The 23,573-nt window shown below is 35.4% G+C and overlaps 1 long non-coding RNA gene across 1 annotated transcript; it reads left to right on the forward strand.

Moving 5' to 3' along the window:
- The first annotated feature begins 17,632 nt into the window (after positions 1–17,632).
- LOC135295198 (uncharacterized) lies at positions 17,633–19,481 on the forward strand. Its single transcript, XR_010357223.1, has 3 exons — positions 17,633–17,685; positions 18,624–18,761; positions 19,356–19,481. It is a non-coding gene; the product is annotated as an uncharacterized LOC135295198 (long non-coding RNA).
- The last annotated feature ends 4,092 nt before the right edge of the window (positions 19,482–23,573 follow it).

A 23,573-nucleotide genomic window follows, 5' to 3' on the forward strand; every position in this document is an offset into this window, starting at 1 on the left:
AAACAAGAAAGAGAAAATAAGAATTTTGTACTGGTGGTGTGTTGTATTCTCATTATGAAATCAGTTTTAATTTGAATGTTTCTTCTGCTGGGTAACCAACCACTGGTCAAAGGCACCACAGGAGTCTGATTAGAAATGACCCTGTGAGTTACTGGAGCAAACAGAGCCCATCATTCTCCCAATGAACATGTTAAAGGCAATGCAGTGCTGTCTCCTTAGCTAATCAATGTTTTGAGACATTATTACATGGATCACTCCTAGGGATCGTTCCTCACTTGTTGCCTCACTTTGCAAGCACAGAGGTACTTAATTCTGCATGCACAGTGACAAAAAACTTGAACTATGGTCCTGATAACAGCAATAGATTTACAAATAGCTGACCTGCGTACTGGAAAGCAAAAAACTCCAAATAATTTGATACTTTTTCATAAATAAAACTTGATTAAGCTGTTTAAAAAGTGTTTTCATCCCGCTGTAAACTAAAAACCAAAATTTACTAGTATGGTTAAATACAGCCTGAAACAGGCTCCAAGGTTGTTCATCAGCTGTCAATAGACAGGCATTGCCAGACACCCTTAATGCCTCCATCAACTTATTTTAAAATGTGAAATATGTTACAGTAACTACTATCTCTCTACTTGAGGAGAAGTTTTTGAAGCTTTAACAAAGAATTAAAATACTCAGAGGTAAAAGAAAGAAATGAAACAAAAAAGTAGACTTACAAACCTATCCCCGATCACATTTCTTTAAAGACATGAATTCAGTGTGAAACATCAAAATAATGGAGCTCTATTGATCCTAGAGGAAAGTTTCTAAATGCTAATGAGGAATTCTCTCCCAGAAGAATTAGACTGTTCAAATACAACAATCAAAAGATAAGGTGGGGAAGGTAAAAATTCTAACTAAAGAGAAAAAAATTTAGAAGGTTTTATTTTATAGTAAATCAGAAATTAAGAAAACCACACTATATCAATAGTGATCCCTTCATATACCACAGGACAATTTACTTTATGAATGAGGAGTTTTTTACTGTAAGTTTTGATTTTTCGACTTATATTAAATTGTTTTCCTTTTAATTATGAAACAGAAACTTAATGGGACTAAACCTAGTTAACATATAGATATATAAATCAAAACTAGGTCATAATAAAATATGCATATTAAAGAAAAAAAAAGGTAAATTTCTCCTTCTTAATATTGCATTTTTACTTTTGAGCAGTGATTACCAGGGATTGGTACTCATTTAAATGTGTTCCCACTGAAGTCAATGGGAAATCCCTTTCTGGCTCTAGGAGCACAGAACAAACTGAGGAGCACCCAGAAACTCACTAAAGAAATGTGACACTTTCATTCCAGGTAATGTTGGTTTATTTTGATACTGGAATTACAGCATCAGAAAACCCACTTGTGATTGGTATCTTTTCATCACACACTATGAGACACAAATACCTTTCCCAAGGCAAATACAGCTGAGAAATGAGAGGAAAATGGGACTGGAAAACAGAGATAAAGTGACTTGCTCAAAGTCTTGAAGCAAGGGAGTAGATGACCTGATAAAGGTCCTCCTGGGCAACATTACCTGCTGGACAGCACAGCCTCCTTGTACCATCCCTCCCAGACTACAGTTCACAGGTGCCAAAATAGGGGTACCAAAAACATAGACTGAGATGAACTGTAATCCTGAAACAGGAAGCTGACATGATGAAATATCAGTGATCAAAGAGACCAAAAAATTTGTAGCAGTGATGTCAGACAACCTTGCAAAACAAAAGCAATGAGAAAGTTACTCGGCCTGAATTATTTAATGTTAAGCAGAATATTCAGAAGCATTTCACAGTTAAATTTTCAAAAATAATTTCACAGAATTTCTCTATTTTTATTTTTTTTAATTTGTTGGTATAAAATATATCTAAACTTCTTGACAAAGTCCTTCTACAAATCAATGAGCATATAAAGAAACCAGTATATAATACATAAAGAACTGCAATATTTTTAAGAGATATACATACTTCTGTTCAAATTTGAATATAGAGAAAAATTTATTAAATATGCTGTATTATTTATTAGAAAAGACAGATACAGAGGAAAGAAGTTGTATAGTAGTTCAAAGCAACTAGATAAATTATTGTCTTAATTGTAACCATTATGACAAAATAAAAATAAATATCTTAAAAAAATAATGCTAAAGGGAAAAATGAGTGGGCATATTGATCAGGAAGAAGGACCATTTTACTGGATTTGTAGAAAAAGTGAAAGACATCTAATGGTTTTACAAGTGAGAAAAAAAAAGAAAACAAAAAACTGAAAACACAATGCAATTATTAAAAACCCACTCCCCTCTTCCCAAACTTTTCTCTAAAATGTCATCTTTCTTTTGAGTGAGTTTGCATGAGAAAGGAAAAATAATTATTTTAAATTTTAAGACAGAGAAAAAGTACTACTACCAATAGTAAATACTTGCTTTACCAAAAGTCTGTCCTGGAATCTTGGGAAAGTCACTTAGCTTCTTTTTTATTTAACTGCCTGGCCTACTAAATAAGAATGCTGTATTTTCCTACTTGGAGTCCTTCAGAATATGAAGAAATAACCCCATATCATGGAAGAATATTGCTTAAAAAATATTACCTTTCCAAGGATAATTTAAAAAGTGTAGTCTCTATATATTCATCAATAGTATCATAAACTAGATCTCTGGTTAAGAGTTAATATGGAGTCAACCAGAATAAGACAGAATTAAAACTCATAAACCATTTTTACACTCTGTTTAGAAGAAATGGTTTCGATGTGGAAATGATAGGTTAATGGGTACAAACAAAACAAGGTTTATAGTAGAAGACTGTATCTTTACTGCAACAAATTGATGTTTTCAAAGAGATATACAACAAGCAATCTTTTCAACATAGAAGCAAACTTGTGTGACTGTTGTTTTCTCCAGTCACTTCAGATGGTGCCATAAAAACTATTATCTACTCCTACAAATCTTTTCATAAACCACGGTCAAACATAATTCCCAAAAAGCTGTTTTCAAGAACAATTAGACAAACTACCATAGGAACTCCTAAACAGTTAAGCTTGCTGATAAACCTGTTCAGAAATAAGTAGAAAGTAACAATAAACTCACAAAGTTAATATTCAGGAACTTGCATTAATTGAGATCTGAAATAAATCAGAACAACACAACAGGACTACCAAAAACTTCAGATCTGTGCTTATGGTGTTTTGATTTTACTGGACAGCCTCTAAGCCTTGTGAAGCAGTTGATTAGAACTAATATCCCATTGCTTATTTAAGATTTTATGAAGCAGTTAACTCTTTCCTATTAGCACATCTGGTTACCACAATCTCTGGGGTTTTTTTTTAAAGAAAAGTACTTGGGTTTTTTTGATAAAAGCTTTACTACATGCATTTTGTTTTCTTTTTTAACTTCAGATTATTTAGCAGAAAAGTGTCCTTTTAATATAGTGATGGGAATTGGCTGCTGCCAATATTGCTCCCTGTCTTCATTCAATGAGTGGAGAAAATTGCCTAAGAAAAATATGAGAAAAACACAACTTGTTACACTTGTACATTTTAAAACATTCCTATTGCAAAAAAAACCCAAAACAAACAAACAAACAAACAAACAAACAAAACAAACAAAAAAAAAGCAATCACAAAAGAAAACCAAATTTAGTATTTCATGGTTAGTTTTGGAAAAGGCCTAGGTTTACCGTGGCCCTGCAATCCAATCATCTATCTCTGATTAATTATGTCATTTTCTCTTTGAGAAAAATTATCTGTTCAACATTTTTTAATTCAATCTGTGTGACAAAGTACTGGTTTACAGCCTTACTGTCTGGTGAGAGAAACAGAGGAGGTGCAGTGTTGCTGCAGGTTACAAGTTCAGTGAGGGACATTCCAGTGGAACACAGCATTCTCCAGTCTACACAGATTCTCCTCAGCCACAAGCTGTCACATCCCCATCCCAAATTCCTTCATCCCAAGAGTCTGGGTCTCTGAGCTGTCCTTTTCACTTCAGCTTATTTCATCACAATCCATTTGGTTGTAGTCACTTCATACCAAATGCTGGGGTTTTTAAAATTGCAATTTATTTTATCATATCTCCTTTTAAGTGTTTGTCACTTTCTTCTCTGTTTTCAAGATTTCAGTGAGGATGAATTTGGCAAGCTTTGGTCCATTTGTCTGCACTACATGTCATCCAGTGCCATTTTATTGTGTTCCCTTTGGTGCAGAATTTTTTTAAGCATTTCATGTCATAAGTTTCTTCTCTCATTCTTTGACTCAATTCCCTGATTTTGTAACTAAAGTTATTTATGGTAAGTTTCACACCTTTTCACTGCACCTCTTTTTATCACAGTACATTTGGCTGTAGTCCTCCATTTCCCTAACCCTAAATATAATGCTAATCCTAAACAGAGCATTAAAAGCTCTTTGACTGAGGCTGGTACCAAGCAGAAAGGTGTTGGAGGAGCAATGTTCAGGCACTACTGTGCTCCTCTTGGCATGCCTTTTGTAGCTGCAGTGTCCCTGGAGCTCTGGGTTTTTTTGGTTTGCTCAACCCTAAGCCTAAACCTAAGCCTAAACTTAACTCTAAGTAAAGCAGTAACAGCCGCCTTTTGCTGAGGTGCCAAGCACATGAGTAGGGCCAGTCAGAAATCTGTGGAGGCAGCAATGTTGGGGCAGCACAGTGCTCCCCTTGTCATGTCTTTTTTCCCAACCCTGAACCTAAGCCTCACCCTAACCCTAAGTGGATCACTATAAAAGCAGTCTTTTGCTGAGGTGCCAAGCACATGGGTGGTGCTAAGCAGAAAGATGTTAAAGGAGCAATGTTGGGGCAGTGCCATGTCCAGTTTGGCATGACTTTTGTAGTTGCAGTGTCCCTGGAACTCTAGGCTTTGTGCTTATTTCAAGCCTAATCCCAAGCGTATGAGGTAAATCCCAAGTGGAACAGTAAAAGCAGCCTTTTACTGAGTGCCCATCAAATGGGTGGTATGAAGAGAGCAGTCTTTGGGCAGTGGGATGTGAAGCGATCTGGACAAAATCTTACCAAATTATGTTTACCAAAATCTCCAAATAAGGGAATGAAATCAAATGAAAACACAGGAGAAGAAATTGATGAAATGAAATGCTTTAAAAAAAAAATTGTGCAGAAAGGAAAGTTATAAAATGGCATGGGGTGACATGGAGTGCAGAAAAATGGGCCAAAGTCTGACAAATTGAGCCTCATTGAAATCACATTTCCTTTCATGAAGAGCCAAAGACTAAGGCCTGGTTTCCATGAAGCATATCTGCGCAGCCATGGCTTCAACTCCTGAGGATGTTTCTAGGGTGGGAAAAAAATTCTGCAAGAAAATATGCAGAGTGAAGCAAGGAAAGGTTAAGAAAAACAGTAAGAGTGGCAGACAGAATCCTCACTGTTGAAAATAAGGCAGTTCTCAAGACAGGGATTCAACAGGATAAGTACTATCAGAAAATATTTATAGCACTAAGGAAATGAAACAGGGACCTGGAAAGCTGCAACTAAGCAACACTGAGGATGTGTTGATGATGACCCATCCCTACCTGAGTGACAACTTCCTAGAGGGTAAACATATTTTGTGTGCTATAATGAACTTAGGGGAACATGTTAGCATTTATTGTAGTAGTTCATTCTTCCTTAAAGTCTATTTACTGTATCATCCAATAATTACTTCCTACTTTTAACTGGGTGGCTCCTGCTTTCACACTGTCTTTAAGCAGTACAAGCTGTCTAAATAAACTGCCCCCAACAGAAAGGGGCAGAAAAAAAGCTGCCTTCTTATCTACTCTACAGAGGTGGGAGGATACCATACTGTTATTATTATCATTTGTCTGTTATCCCCTGCTGCTGTCCTGCTAGCAAATTGTTCCCATTACAGAACAGCTGCAGTGTTGCACTGGAGATGGAAATCATATCCACACAGAGCAAAAGGCCAAGAGGAATTGTGTAATTTCTCTTTCTCCTATACCCTCCTCCCTGCAGATCCATGTGTAGGAAGATTTTAGCACCAAACCGGAAAGAGGTCAGGGTCACTATGGAGTGCAACACCATAGCTACGGAGTCCTACTGATGACTAGAAAATTAAATACCACTGATGATCAGTGAAACATCTGGTAGTTTGTTAGAAAAACATCAGAAAACCTTTTATCCCATGCGTTACACAGGACTGATTTTTGCTGTCCTTTTAGATGAGGATTATAATTTATTGTGAGTTTAGTCATCAATCAGATGCAGGGCCACTGCCCTAACTGAGGCTTCTACATATTAATAATGTGCAAAAGATAGAGGTGTTGTTTGAAAATTGTCTCTGCCTTGCAAGATTTTTGTGAACACTAGCTACAAACATCAGTCAGGTCACCAGGACTCACTAAATTAAATTGCTTGACATTGGGACTCCACTTATTTGAATGAGTATTGCAGAAACAGTTCAGTGTCACAGTATATCCTGGCATATTGAAAACAACAGATTTAAGTGGTTTTTTACTTTGAAGGGAAAGCTGTTGATGCAGAGTACATCTCCCAGATGTCTCTTGAAAATTATGAAGTAAAAACATTAATCCGTAGACTGGATAATTTGAAAACTTATTTTGAAAATTTAGATACACGTTTTTGAGGCTTCTTCTGACATTTGATGGCAAGAAATATTATTTGCCACATATAACTTTAAGTGCTGTAACATCTTAAAAAAAAATTTGCCTCTCTGAGTTTTATCTCTACTATTATATGAATCCAACTGACAAAAGCACTGTTATGGCCTTTATAAATTGTTTTAGTATTTCAAAATAAAATAAATCACCAATATTTCCAGAAGAGAAAAAAGTTCTTGTGTAGTCCTCTAATGGTAAAGTCAATACCAGTATTAAAAAATAATATCAATAATATATGTGAATCATTATGTGGAATAAAAAATTACTTCCTACACACCTCTTACTGTCCTTTAGCAACACAAACACTCAATTTCTGCAGTACATTACACAGAATGTACATAGCAAGATATAAAAAATAAATATCTGTCAATAATAGGAAGATTAAAATTGATTTGAAAACAATATTTAAAGATGTTTAAAGTATTTACAACTTCAACATCCCACTCCTAATGTAATTGAAAGCTAGAATATTACAGCATATATTAAGTGGTTATTTCAAGCAAAATAATAACTAACATTTAAGCAATTTCCTCAAAAGTTTTTTAATAAAAATGTTTTTCCCAAGGTACTAATGGTTGTTTAAAAAAAATAAATTGATGAATGTGCATATAAATTAAACATTTTAAATGTTTTGGAGAGTAATATGTTTATAGCCCTAAAGGAATTAGCTTACTTAATTGTGTAATTGATTTGTATGCAAACGGGTGAAATCACTAATCATTTCACACCAAGTTCAGTACACTTTTTACTAATTATAAAATATGACTGATATTTTGACATTAATTTTCTAGTTTCTCGTCAAATATTTTGAACAACCTTTAGTGAAAAAAAATAAGATATAGAGTGGAATAAAACTTTTGGGATTAACATAATAAAAAAGAGTTCCCAAGCACCAAATCCAGTGGAACAATTAAAAGATGAAGTTGAGATGTTCGTATGATGCCCATCACATAATAGAGTTATCCAGTTGGTGTCTGGGCATTTGGTCCCAAAGAATCCTGTGAGAGACCATGCCAAAAGCTTTGATGGAGTTCAAAAAGATTACACCTACTGGCTTTCCTAGATCAGCAAGGTGAGTTAGCCATAGAACTATGTCATAGAAGGGAATCAGGATCAACAAGCAGTACTTTCCATACTGGCTGTGGCCAATGTCTGAGTTGTCCTCCAGGTGTTTTTCAATGCCTCACAGAACAACTTTTTTCATTATTTTACTGGGCACTGAAGTAAGACTGACAGGCGTGTAGTTTCTGGGCTCCTCTTTCCTGCCTTTCCTGAAAATTGGGATGTTCACCAGTTTGCAGTCAGCTGGAAAGTCTCTGAATTCCTGAGGCCACTCAAAAATTACCAAGAGAGGCTTTGCAATGAGATCAGCAGCTCTTTGATGAATGTTGGGTGAATTCCATCAGATGCCATAGGCTGTAGGGATCTAACTGAAGGAGCAGATCCTACCAAAGTTTAGGGTCAACTGGAAGTTGATCAGTGTCACAGTCTTGGTCCTCTAGCTCAGGGCACAGAGACTCCCTTGGTCCACCCTCCATCAAGATGAAGATGGATGCAAAAATGCGTTGAACCTTTTGCATGTCCCTGTTTGTGACGTGGCCATCACAATTCTGTAATGGACTGATGCTATTTCTCCAATGCAATTAATATATTTGAAAAAAAACCCCTCTTTTTATTGTCCTCCATAGTTCTTTTCTGCTTCAGCTCCAACTGAGCTTTGTTCGCAAAAATTTTCTCCCTAAACCAGCAAGAAACATCTCTGTTGTCTTCCCATGTCACCTAACCTTGTTTTCATTTGGCATATGCCTTCCTTTTCTACCTTATTTCCAAGAGAAAATCCCTGCTCAGCCAAGCTGACCTTCTGCCTTGTCTGTTTCCAACTTTTAGGAATTTTCTGCTCCTGCTCCCTTATGAGGTAATTAAAAAGTGACCAGCACTGATAGGCTCAGCATATGCAAAAATATTATCTAGGTGGACTTAACTTACTAATTCCATGAGCAGCCTGAAATTTCTTTTCCTCTTATCCAGAGCTGAGGTTTTGCTGCACTTTTCCTCCTGTAAACAGGGATTTTAAACTTGATCACTTCATGGTCGCTGTGGCCAGGATGACTTCAAACTCCATTCACAAAATCCTCTCTGTTGACTGAAAGCTCAAGGAGTGCATCCTTCTGAGTCAGGTCCCTTAGTACCTTCCATCAAGCTTCCATCTAAGTTTTTAGAAATCTACTGGCCTGGGTTGGGCCAGCTATGGGATCCTCCCAGTTGATTTTCGCAAGTTGAGGTCCCCCATAAGAACAAGGACAGTTGAATTGGAAGTGTCGCTTGGTTCCTCAAAGTGTGAATTAACTAGATATTATTTATTTTTACATGCATTATTTGTACAGAAAGATCAACACCTCTGAATAGGTACATTTTTCCTTTATGAGCCTAGAATAATATATAATTTAATTTAATTGAGAATTTTTAAGAAAAATATAGCATTTTCTATAGAAACTATATAGCTATATAGTTTATATAGCATTTTTTATTAAACTAGTCTAACCCTCTCTACATTATCAATGTATATTTGTAAATTTTTTACATAATATAATAATAGCTAGTAAGGGCACGATTTAAAATATGTGGTATTTCAGAATTAAGTGCTTCTCTAAGTTTGCAAGTTACATGAAGGCAAAATTGCAAACACTTTGCCAATAGGGCCTTATACATGTTCATGAGGAAGAAAATAGAAGTGTCTTTTATGTTAGGTAATCTACAGCTTGGAAAAAGCTGACTTGCTGAGTGAAGAGTTATAACAACCAAAATGAAAAGCAGCTGTATCTGACTTTCCTTTTTTTCACACCTGGTAGTTTTCCAGATGACATCTTCCATCCCTTGGTCCAGATCCAGAATTCAGAGGTCATTTTGAGAAGGTTCATTAAGAGCGAGAAGGAGCTCTTCTGTACAGGAGAGTTCTCTGTCAGAAAGATGATGCCTAGGGATATTTACCTGTGTGACTTGTCAGAGCACTCACCTGCTGGCTATAAATGTGGTTTGGGCAGGAAATAGGAAAGACAGTAATGGGCAGAAAGCTAGGGATTTAGGGAACTTTCAGTTAAGAAAAGATGAAATCCTGTTTAGTTTCTAAATATAAGAAACTGGTAAGCATGGACTTTGTGGCTGAAGCCCACTGAAATCCTGCTTGAAAGGATTTTTCTTTATTATTTTAATCTTAATTGAGAGCTTTCTCTACTCTTTTATGAAGTTATTTCTGCTTTGAAATAATTTTAAAGTCTTATACTTCACTAGCTGACTTTTATATATGCACGTTTGCTAAGTTTGTTCTGGGAAAAGAACAAGGGACAGAAGTATCAGCCCTAAGGATAATCTGCTGCAATAACTCCAATGTTATGGAAAGATCAAATCAGGCCATTGCATTTCAGATGGCTGCCACTGACCCATGACAGTGAATGCTTAATCATAACCTCACACACAAAGGAGTTCTCTTACCAAATTACTAAATACTCGTCTATTTCAATGGGGGTGTTGCTGATGCTTCTTAATTCTGTATTTCTGATTTGAGTAGTCTTAATCTCCAAAACTGCCTTCTAATAAAGCTTGTAGATTACCAAATGGGTTGGAGGCATCATTATTCCTCACTCATGGAAGAACCCTAACAGTTGTCATTCCCTTCATACTTCAGTAACACTTTGACAAGATCATCAAACCAATAATGTTTAATGAAATTTAATTTTACTAAATAACTTTGAAAAGATTTAGTAGAATTTCATTTTTGGTAATTATTTTATAATGAGGCAAACAGTATACAAGCTGTGTTTTACCATTTTGAAATATCTATTTTGTATTTTAGAATATGTGTTTGTTTAAATGAACTATAAGAGTTATAAGAGTTATAATAGTTATAACAGTTTTAGCTGTTAACTTAAAATTAGACTTGTGGTTAATTTGTATTGTTTTGATCCGGTGTCCTGTGGAGAACAGTTGTAGATTTTTTGTCTACAAGATTCAGAAATGAAATATTAAAGACTTTATTTTGCCTTTGATGAAAAAAAGCACTGCAATTTGAAAGCAAATTGTTCTCATTATTTAAGTCCAATATGCATTTATACTTTATTATATAATCCATTTCTTTCAATCAGCTTGCTTATTTAATCCATCTGCTCGCTTTCTGAGGAACTATGCTAGTTGAATAATTATAGAGAAAGACTGCTCAGAAAAAGAATATTGGGAAAAACCTTACATTTATAAGTGATGAACATAATGCTCTGTCATCAGAATGTATATCAGCTTTCTAATGGGGTATGGAAATACCTCTGTAAGTTAAAAAATAAAAAGTGAGATTTTATTTTTAGTCTGTTCTTACCATCTCTAGTTTGTGCTTTTACATTATGAAGAAAATACTCTTTCTACAGAAGTATCTTAAATGATTTCAGGATAATGTGCAGAAAATAAAAATTAACTTTTTTTTTTCTTTTTTTTTTCTCTAATTTTGAAACAAGTTCAATGCTACTTATATAAGAATAAGCTTTGACTCACATGCAATGTCTGAGTTGTACAGGACCTACATGTTTTGTACAGAAAGCCAGAATGTGAATGGATTTTGACTGTCTGTAAGATGATTATTTGGCCCTAATATTAAAAAATAAACAAATAAACATATTTAGAATCAGAGTAATTTTATTTTCACAGAAAATACCAGGCAAGTGAAAATATAACCGTATAACATAGTAAACACAATTATTTTCTCACATCATCACTGCATTAAGATATTCCATTCTTTCTTATACTGAAGACAAATGATGATATAGGAAAACAGCTTGGATGTATCACAGAAAGCAAATATTTTTCTCTCTGGGAATCCTTATGCAAGCTGTATAAGTTTACTCTGTTTGCAGTCAACAATTAGTTAGAAGATTATAACCAGAACTTGAAGAGTACTGAAAGCCACAAGTGAGGTAATTAGTAAAATGATAGTGAATTACAATATCTTTTTAATGAAGGCCTCTTTTCCATTTATCACGTATCACTCACTTTAGTGTAAATTGAGGAAATCAGAGCAATCAGGATGAAGCTTTGGCTCTAAGCTATTTCTTATGATAAATGTCAGCTTTAGTATTCACCTACTGTTTCTCTTCTCCCTGCAGATACTGAATACTCTTCTCCCCCACCCCCCTTTTTTGTTTTCCCTCAGTTCAAAATGTTGCTGTAGCACAGCAGGCTGGTATGAAGGTGGGCTGAAAGTGAAGAGGCAACCTGCCCAGTCACTTCCACCCTGTCCATGCATTCATAAGCCAGAGCCTATTCACATCCAGGAACAGTGTCATTGCCTGCCTATGCTGGCAGCAGACACAGCTGTGTGAGTAAAAGTGGGTTGCCTTTGTAAATACCACCACAATTTCTTTCTCAGGATAATTTCCTTGTCAGGTTTCTTTCTCAGCTAATGATAACGTCCTCAGAGTTTTCTCATTCTGTTGCCATGTTTCTGCATTTTCTGTTTGAGAACAAATTTGTGTTTAATGTGGCAGCAGTGTGTTCACCTCACACTTGTGGATCATAAATATTTTTTTTTGTACAGCTGCTCTTAATGTACCTCAAAATTTTGGTGGGAAGCAGCGTAAGACTAACTGTTGTTAAAGTCTTAATAAAGACTTTATTAAGACTTAAAGTCTTAATAAACTGCAAAATAAACTCCTAATAATTATTAAGAGTTTATTTTGCAGTTCCTTGTTTTAGGAAAACCAACCAGACAAACTGCAACATAGAATAAAATCATGCACAGAAAACAAAGTCTGATATATTTAAAATTGACCATTTCAGATTGTTTAATAAGTTCTAGTATGCTGCCTATCTTGAGGGGATTAAAAAAAAATACATATGTAGCTTAATTGCTGTACAGTGTACCAACACTATTCCTGCTACTGTTCATACTAAGGGAATCACAGGAAGTTAATTTAATATATCTATTTTTCCACTCGCAGATCAGTTTTAGCAACATTTCCAAGTGGAAATGCAGGAAGAAGAGAAAACAAAGCACTGTACATCCAGAACCCTGGATGAAGAGAAATTTGGTTTCTTGTGATGGCCAAAATACACCCTGGGTTTGCATTGTTCCACTCCTGTCTTACAATAACCTCCAAGGACAGCATGTCATGTCCTCCTTTTCCATAGTGCTTTTCATTTTCTTCCCCACCTTCCCCCACCCTAGCCTTATGTATGGTTTGAAAGGTTCAAGTAAGGTGTAATAAGATTTTTACATAATAATGATGGCCAGAAATCTCTTGTGAGATAAATTCCTTAGCAGAAAATCCAATTAATTCACAGAGATTTGACCCACCTGACATCAGCAATTCTTTTTGATTTGGGAGCAGATTGAAGCACAAAAATAAGTCTCAGAAACAGTTTGGTTTGTTTTATTTTCCTTTCTCTTTAGAACTACTTTCTGAGTTTTTTATATCAATATAAGATAAATATTCATATCAATATAAGAAAAAAATATTTCTATTTCAAGTTGCAGTTAAAATATCTATTATTGTTTTTCTAGACTTTTTCATAGCATAATTAATAATGTTTCAGTGATTAAAACGAATAATGAGTGATTGCAAAGAGCTGAAAATCGTATCTTTAGCTGAAAATCTCTGTGCTGAAATTATTTTCTGAAATACAAATCATCAAGTTTTCTAAGTGATGTGCTAATTCCCAATAACTAAAGGAGTAACATTATTGAGGTACTGTTGCAATACATTGTTGAGTTAATAATTTTAGTTTTGTAAAGATAAAGAAAACACTTATGATTTGGTTAGGCTTACGTTATGTATTTAGAAATAAGACTAGCTTGTTCCAAGTAGTATCCATCTTATAACAGGATAAATCTTTAATTTGATAGGCTACAAGTACATGAAGGAGAGCTGAAAAATTATGAGAGAAATTTCGTTCATATCAAGAAGCAGCCAGGTAAATGAACTTTGCCTAAATGCAGCATTTCTGTACTATTACTCTGATCAGTGTAGATATGTAGTACTGGAGTCACTTGGGGCATTGTCTAAAAAAAGGAGCTGTATCTCATGTGAATTATCTCCATATGGGACCAACAAAATGGGCAGATAACAATGGCAAAGTTTTAGTAGGATTTTCAGATTATTTTTAATAGGATTTACAAGTTATCTGGCATTTTCATAAAGGGCAGGAGGAGCTAAGAAAAATCCTGTTGTTAAATATTGTTTAACATATTAATCAACTTATCACAAGATCAAACCCAACACATGCTAACAAAAACACTCTGCTCTCCAAAAGCACCTCTCCTGTGAAAAGCATAACAATACAAAGTCCTCTTGGAAAATATTGCTTCCTAGGCAGTAGAGTCCAGAAAGTTTTAAGACCTGACTTTTTAAAAAGTATTGCTTCCTCCAAAACTCCTTTAGAAATCCAGTCTACAACCATTATTTTACGGGTATGATGAAACAGCCTAAATTCATACATGTCTGAAATTCTTTGTTTAAACACTTGGATTACAAGCCATTCCCCAGAAAATGGATTTCAGCTGTCCACTTGAGACCACATTGTGTGATGGTTGCTTCCTCTGGATCCTTGCTGCATAGTCCCAAAGGAAAAATGATGCCAAACCACAAGAAAGAGTCATCAGCAGAGTCTGTTCCCAGAGATATCTATGCTTTGCGAGATCATCACATGGAGTGTTTTATTCTTTTTAAAAATTTCCTCTTCTCCTTTGTCATGTTTACCTAATGATCAGTCCAGTATGAATTTATAACTTGCAGTGTAAAATTGTATAAAAATATTTTGCTAACTCATTTTTTCTGTATGTCTTCAGTATGCAGTTAGATGCATTATCAGAAAAACATCTGATAGATGCACCTATCAGAAAAACATCCCCACTCCACTTTATACCCCTGGATTTTGTATCTGTGTACTATTTAAGGATTGTTCCTTAGTCTTTGACTGTCTCTCTCCCACAAAATTGCCTATGTTGACATAAACATTTACAGAGTAGAGTATCTGTAATCTTTTTTTTTTATTATATATTTCCTAACAGTTTGATTTTTGTTATTAAAAAAAAAAAAAGTTGTAATTAGGGGAAGAAGAAGAGTTAATATTTTATAATCTTTTAGTAGTACATCAAGTTTTCTGAAAGCCTGATAGTGACTGATGCCAAGTACATTTCAGTCAAAATAGATTTCTAGTAATTCAACTTCTTTTTGGTCTCAAGTATGAAATACACTATTGCAGATTAGTTTTCCTTGCTTTCTTTTTATTCTTTTTCTGTCAGAGGGTGATGCATGTGGACCAAATAAAATCCAGCACCAAACGTAACGTGGCATTACAAAGCCCTTCAAATATATTACAAAATACTTGTAACCAATATAGATTCCCACTTCCTCTCCCCAACAGCTGGACTTTTGCCTGAGGCTGTGCCAGACAGACCACACCGACTCCTGCCGAGGGTAAAAGCTAACATTTTGTCAATATTTAGGTGTTTGACCAGCTGAGAATACTGAATACCACTGATGCTGAAGGTACAGCCAGATGTATTACGATGCTTTTGTCTGATCTGGATTAAGAGTTGTGCCTTACAAAACTGTGCCTTCCTTATACCACTGTTAAGAAGAGCGATACAGCATTTAATGATGAACAGGAAATGAGTAAGAGGAAAAAGGAGTAAAAATCCTATATTTTAGAAGTTAATGGAGTTAAATACAATCCAGAAACAATTATTTAAAACTGCAAAGTGTGTTACAAAAAATAATTAAAAATATACTTATTTGGAATCATAACTAATTGTTCTCCTTAATGCTAAATGGGATATAAAATTATTCTATTTTAAATTCAAGTAGCTGATGCTTGAAGCTAAAGAAGAGCTAATTTCATATGCTAAACTTCCTGTATTGAAGAGAAAATTAGAGGAAAATAAAGATTATTTGAGTTGCAATCAGTCTTCTGTAGATATTTTCTCTATTCTTGTGTGAAACCCTTTGTCACTGATAGAGATAAAAGAAGTAAGAAAGTGTAATTTTTATTTCTTATCAGATATCCTTCTTTTTTTTGGCACTGCGGAAGTCCAAAAAACAATAGCCTGACCATCTTCACACAAACGAGATATGAAACAAGGGAAAAAACTGAGATGTGGAGACTTTTAACCAAGGCTCTCGAACTTGTATCTCCTGCATAACTTACATGAAGAAAGCATCAAAAACAGTATTTCTGACCTCCTTCATGGGATATGACTCATGCTTCATTCAGACCCAAATACACCCTGTGAAACTACTGAAGCTACTTATTAGATTCAGAATTAGTCCACCTCAGTACAATGGGTGGAGAAGGACATCCTCTGCCAGCTGCAGCTGTGCCCACTGATGCTGAGAAGAGTGATGCCACTTCGCCCCCATTTGATCTTTCCCACCTCCCTGGTGGAAGTAACCACCCCTTCCTTTCCCATCTGTCAGATGAGCTGTTCTAGTGAACAGCCCCTTCTCCATTTCCACCAAAATTACCTGGGGAGGCTGTTTGAACACTTCTAATAATGGATTGTTGCAGTCATAACCTGACAGGTCTCCATTTCTTAATGCAGGAAAGCAAATTCTTCATTCACATAACTAATTTTTATACAGTTTTCACAGACCTTGAGTTCAGATCCAATTGGCTAATAGTTTTCTTGCCACTCTATTATTTGTTTAAAAGGTGGTTTTTGTGTGTATGTACTAAGACAATGCTTAAATTGTTTACTCATCTTCTTCACTGATTCGCAGGGATAGATTTATTGTTTTTGCAGGTGCAAATGGTTTTGTTACTAGAGTAGTTACTAGTAGTGCAGTGGATTCTCTTTCATCTCATATGTTCTCTGTCATCTGGGCTGAAGCAGGGCTGAATGCAGAAAGAGTACTCAATAAATTGAAGACTAGATCCCACTCAGAGGAGGATGTCAGACCTGAGGGGTGCCAGACAGCAACTGTTCAGCCCCCATGCTGCAGAGTCAGGGAGATATCTCTGCTGCAGGGCTGTGACTGCAGTAGGATTTCTTCCCAGGAGAGTGGCAGCACACGGGAAGTGGCAGAAATAAAAGGTTGTGTCATGTTCTGCCTTGACACCCTTAGTCCAGGAAGATCTCCACCCTAACACAGACCACTTCTCACCTCAGTGCCCTGCATCACCCCATTGTTGTGTAAATACAAAGGATTCAGAGAGGCAAACTACCTTTGTGGGATGGTGTGAGTGTAGTTTCCTCTGGCTTACATTGTTCCTGAATTTGCTGCCAGCCCTGGCCAAAAGCAGTGGTCATTCCCCCCTTAGACACTGACTCTGCAGCACCAGGATGAGTTCCCAGCATGAGATCAAATGAGTGCATTAATCTCACAGATTGTAAATTTGAAAATAAATACTTTTCTTGGTTTTTTCTCCCCAGAAATTTAATGGATCTGATCCTATATCTTGAATATTGCTTTGGAGGTCAGTGAATAAAAACAAGCAACAGGCACGAAAGGTGCTGGTATTACTGGTGCTACTGCACTCCAGTTTAACATGTGAATGGTTAAGACTAGTGCAGTTCATCCAGTGTAGGAATAAAAGTTTGAGATGCCTACTCTCTGAATGACCCCTGCAAAAGCAGTCACCATTAAGTTCTTAAAAAGATTTGCTAGAAGTTTTCTTGACTGCAAAAATAAAAAAATATTTGAGTAGCACCAAAGACAGAAATACAAGTTTTGGTAGGGAATTACTGTGGGAATGAATCAGAAGTGTGAAGTGAAACATCCTCAGACCTTTAATAGAAATGCGATACGTCATTAAGGCAGAAAAACCTAATGTGAAAGGCAGAGGAAGTTTCCATGACAAAGGATGTCCTTTAAACTGTAAGCCACAGCAGCTGTTGGCTTAAAAGGCAATGATTATCCTCATTCCAAGTGCGTGACTATATCTAAGGTAAATGACATAAAAAAAAAATTTTATTTGTACCAAAATCAGAGGCAGCTCTTGTTTAGAAACAAGTTCTTACTCAACTGACTGCAAATAAAGGTGAGTTGTCACAGCACACTGATTGCTAACAGTGATTAGTGGTACCACATATTTTTAAGGAATCCAGCCAGCAGGCCTGATTATTAACCAGCTTCTGATCATTCCGTTTCAAATTATGTTAAAATATGTTGCTAAATCTCTGGTGAAGATCTAGATTCCTGGCCAAAATCCATTTTCCCAGAACACCTCCTTATATACTGCTCTATATAATAGCATCAGGACACTGAAAGATTGAGAACAAAAGATGTTCTTTACAGGGATTTTTGTGTCTTAACTCTGCGTCAGTATTTATTCATGTATCAAAAATGAAAGTTTGCAAAAATACATGGTCAAAAGCAGAACAGTAGACTCTGAGCTGACAGAGACTTTCAATTTCTAGTATTTTCCCTCAGTTATTCAAATAACTATGCAAGTTTGAAATTAATTATGCTTGTTACTGAGTGGTGACTTGTTTAAAAACATTCAAATCATGGGAATATTTTGGGAAAAAAATACACTAAAACACCTCCAGTGTGTCTTATACCTTATACAGTACACAATTTGATTAGTTTTAGCTACAAATCTAATATTCATACTCATGTTTTCCAGAAGGAAATTTATGACCTCTCCTGTACATCTTTTTCAGAAGCCCTGAAAAAATCATAGGCAATAATTTTTTTGTATTTGCTCAACTCAAATACTCCATACAAATTAATTCTTCATTTATTAATGCAATATAACTGTGTATACATTTGTACAATAGTTTATGACTAACAATATTCAGAACATAATGACCTATATTTTACATGAAAAAGAGTTAGAATATATGGATCTCTAATACTCTCGTGGAAGAGAATTATTTTAAAATTGTACCCTTGGTAGTCATGCTGTACAAAGTAGTTATAATGGAGGATCATCTTTTGTGTTTCTTTCTCTATTTTTTCTCTGCTTGCTGCCAGAATTGAGCAGAAAATGCAGTACTAAGTCCACAGCACTCCAAGGTAAACCAACAGGCCACTGCTTCAGTGACATTCCTGAGGAGAAAGACTACACAGGGAAATGTATAACACAGAAATCATCCTTTCAAGTTGTCATTGGTAAGGAGTGTTTTGTAGGCTGGAAGTCAATTTTCTAGACAAGCCTTCTTTAGTCACCTGATCACAGGGATAAGCAGAATTGGTTTTATAGAACTAAGTATATTAGCACAATCTGATAATAAATTCTGCATTGAAAAACAGCAACAGTTAATTTGTAAAATTCGTGGTATGAATTTAGAAACCAAATTATCATAACATCAGGGCATGCAATGTAACTAAGTCGAAGATGTGTAGGATTAATTGAGCATATACAACAAAGAAACATGGATGCTTTACTGGAGTCCCCTGGCCCAAGGGATGTATGAGAAAATGGACACCCAAACCATTAGCATCTCCTCTCTGCACTTCTTGTATACACCAACCTTTAGAAGTATGCAAGCTGTCCGTTCTATTACAAATTTGGATGATTACCTTATTTTATATGACTTCAAAGGGGTCGACATTAACTTATGTTTCTTGAGCATCAGAAGTATTTAACAAATTCATAAAGCAATAAATCTTGCACACACTTCAGAATAATTTCTATAGCTTGTTAATATCTTATATTTTCATGAAATCCACAAGTCAATGATATCATGCACTTTTTTCTTTCAGCAATTTATCTCTGTACCCCTACCTGCACAGCTGAACATATCTGTGGTACATAGAATAAGTTGACAGAATGGCAGCTCCACCTCTACCACATTTTTTCCTGTCTGTGCAACTGGTCTGAAAAAGTCCCCTTTTTTAATTATTTTAACAGCTTAAAATATTAGCTTCATTTAAATCAATATATATTTTCCTACTGATTTCAGCAAATCAGTGTTTCACCAATAGCAACATACACTCAAATATGTGAATGATATATTTATGCTAAATCCTTCATACAAAATAGAAGAACTGGGGTTCCATGTGCAATCCTATGCACCTGTTTATAAAGATGTGTGAAAAAAGACTTACAACAGCATTGTCTGGCCAATTCACTGGTATTGAACTGGTACTGAACTCTGCCCATTATTATGATCTATAGATGAATAAATAATTCTTTCTTTGCACTAAATTATTTATTTTAAAATTAAAATCTGTGGAAATATGCTGTCTTTTTAATTACATTATGAAAGCAAAAAAAAAATTAATTGTAATTATCGTAATGATTAATGTACTGATGAAGTAATTGTGACCTGTCCAGCAATAAGCATTTCAAAAAACTGGGAACACTATTTACTTCAAATCAGAAAGCATTACACTTTTTTTTTTAAATTCACTTGGAAAATAAACGTCAATTTACCATAAAACAAAAAATAATTTTATCTTCTCAGGTCATGAGACCAGTGCCTACATGAGATTAATGAGAAATCTGGAATTTGATTTCCTTATTTGCAATAAAACATCTGTGTTAGAGTTACATTAAATATATAATAGATAAAAAATGTCATGTAAATGGGCAATTTTTCATTGACTTCAGATGGCAATCATGGCAATACATTGCTTCTAAATCTTCTGTGCTCCTCCTGCACTTTGACAATTGCTATGAACCCTACTACAGATGCTATTTTCTATGTATGCATATTCTCAAATGTTTATACAGTAATTTTGTTTTTATATTATCACATTATACTCTAATGAAAGTTTACTTTTCAAATTATTTCATAATCTGAGTGGCAAAGTTTAGAGTGAAAGATGCTGCATCAGCTCTTTGATGTTTGATACACTGCTTTGTAAGTGCAGCTGTCAGCTTTCAGGTGATATCTTCTTGAAGTCTAATGTCACCATTGAATTAAAAAAAAAAAGACTGCAGATAAACAGACAATTTGGAACCACTATGTGCTCAGCAGTTTGCATCAGACACAGAATAAAGACTATCATAAAACCAAAGCTGTATCTCCTTGGTAATGAAACCATTTGACCTGGGTTCCACCTGTCCCAAGAAGCTGTGCAAGGAATGCTAATAAGGGGAATATGAAATTCATTTTTGTACTAAGCCAAAGCCTTGGTGAAGTGGGGGTTTGCCTGGTTTCACTGTAAGTGATCTGTACTCACAATTGCTGAACCTCCCATAAATTAAGCAAGCAATCAAATCTTGATGCCAAACTTAATTTCCATTTCACCATTACTGCACAAGACCATTCCAAAAAATGGAATGCTTTAATTTAAAATATTCCTTTTATTTTTATTGATTATTTCTCTTTCAGGACATTTCTATTTCCTAAAGCCTCAGCTGTGCTCTCTTTTATATGCAATTGTCTCTTTTATATTAAAACTCTCCCTTAAGTTTTGGCCTTTATATTTATAGTATACTTGAGGGTAAGGGATGTAAAAACTGAAAAACAAAGAGGTAAATATGCAGAGGAAATATAAAGAGGGTAAATACATAAGAGGAAAATAGTAGAACATTGTTTTTCTTTCCAAAGTCTCCCACCATTAAAGAGAAAATATACAGAAAAAAAAACCAAACCAAACCAAAACAAACAAAAAAAAAAAAAAAAAAAAACCAAAAAAAAAAAAAAAACCCAAAAAAAAAAACCTGAGAAGTAAGCTGGGGAAAGCAAAAACCATATTTCCATTCATTTTGATAGCCGAGTGACAGACTATAAGTAGGAACACATAGGCATTTTCTATTTAAAGAACCAAGTGATAGATCCTCTAAGAATTCTGCCCTCCTAAAACATCATCCTCTCCCATGGTGTGAAGTTTGTTGTTTTAAACATTTAGGTCTATTCACAACAGGATACACCTTTTAGTTGAGAATATCTCAAGTCTGTCTCTTTTTTCCCCCATTTTTGATCTTTTCCTTCTATTTTTCTGACTGTGATAGGGTGAATTCAAAGAACTGGTATGCGAGGAACTCTTTCCACAGTATGAAGGATGTGAAGGACAAATTGCTGACTTAGTCTGGATGTAGATAAGTACAGGATTGTGACTCGTGGTGATGGATTTGAAAATGCCAGCAGTTGTACAAGAGCTTCATCCTACAGAACTGTCTCATGTGAGGAGGAGTTTGTCATGCAGACGTTAGTTCCTTTACCTTTGCAAATGACACAATTCAGTATATCCCAAGGGAGAATATAAGCTCCTATTTAGTTGTAATGCTGCTTTCAAAATAAAGGTAAGAGCTGAGCCTCTGTTGCTACAAATGCATTCCAAGTTCTGCTAGCCAATTTAATTATTGAAGAAACAGAAGCAGTGCTGCTCAACTCCCTCTCTTCAAAAATAACTAAACATTTAAGTTTTTTTCTACATTCATCTGCTAAAATTTAAATTACTGTTATTACTGAAAGTATTACTTAGCACAGCAAAACCTAGTAGAAACTTTTATTTTGAACAAGATTTTCAAAGATATTTCAACTCAGAAATCTATCCAAATCTAAAATAGTTTTTTCATGAGCAACATCCACACTGTTTTTTAGACTTTTTATCCCAGGAGAACACCTTGTCTCCTTCCATCCCTTTCCTCCTTCTTCCTTCTTTCCCTACTCCTTTCTTCCTTATCCCACTCCTTCCTTTCTTTCTGTTTCCTTCCCCTCTCCCTATCTTTCTTTCTCTCTCTTTTTCTCTTCCGATTTCTCTCACCTGAGGCATCCAAAACAGAAGAAACACAGAAAGCATTTTTCTGCATTTCTTTGTTCTCTCTTCCAGGAACGTAAATAAAACCAAGTAACTGCAAGTGCCTTCAAGACTGCAATTGGATTGCCCTCAAAGTGCCCTCAACACACATAAAATGTGCTGAAAGTACACTAAATATATACACAGAAAAAGAATGAAAGTTACTTATATACTGTCTTCACAGGATTTAGATAGTAGGAGAGAGTGGAGAGGATAAAAGACAAAAATAGAAAGATTATTTTGATATATGACATTTTGATATTTGAAAAATCTTGGAAGATTGAAACTTTGGAGGTCTACCTGGCAAATAGCCGAGGCTGGTGCAACTAAATAATCTGTTAATTAATTAATCTAAAAATATATGTAAAATATTAAAAAACAAAATGTATGAATGTCTGTCATGGCTTAAGCCCAGCTGGCCACTAAGCACGACACAGTTGCTCATTCCTTCCCTCACCAGCAAGGTGAGTGAGACAATTGGATGGGCAACAGCTGGAAATCTCGTGGGTGTAGTTTAATAGGTAAAGATAATGCTGTGTACACAAGCAAAGCAAAACAACAAATTCATTAACCACTTCCATGGGCAGGCAGGTGTTCAGCCATCCCAGGAGAACAGTGACTTAACAGTGGCTTTCTATCCTGAGCATAATGCAGAATGGAATATCCTTTGGATCTGTTTGGATCACCTGTCCAGATGAGCTTTCTCTCAACTTCCCAAGCACCCCCAGCTGCCTCACCAGTGAGGAAGTACCAGAAAGAGAAAAGAACTTGGCAGTGTGTAAGCCCTGCTCGGCAGTAACAACAACATCTTTCTATTACCAACACTGTTTTCAGCACAAATCCAAAACTTATCCCCATACCAGACAGTGGGAAGAAAATTTACTCTAGCCCAGCCAAAACCAGCACACCACCTTGCCTGTCCTAAACAAAACAATGGTAAATCAGATATAGCTCAGTAATATTTCTGGCCCTATATTTAATTTTACAAATTTTCTGGGAAAAATCGTTCAAACCTCACAAGGCAAGACTTTAAAAACAGGAAACATTGTTACATGAATCTGTGTAATGTAACCTGGGGGAAAAAAATACAAAAAAAACCCAAAAACAAACACCTCTGTGTGAAATCCTAGTCTCACTCTAGCCAGTATTCTCACAAAGTTTGTACATAAAAACACTATCTTAAGGGGTATTTTAGTATGATTGAATGGTCAGAAGATCATTTGCTTTTAC

Source organism: Passer domesticus, chromosome 2 (genome assembly GCF_036417665.1).
Source record: "Passer domesticus isolate bPasDom1 chromosome 2, bPasDom1.hap1, whole genome shotgun sequence".
Taxonomy (NCBI): domain Eukaryota; kingdom Metazoa; phylum Chordata; class Aves; order Passeriformes; family Passeridae; genus Passer; species Passer domesticus.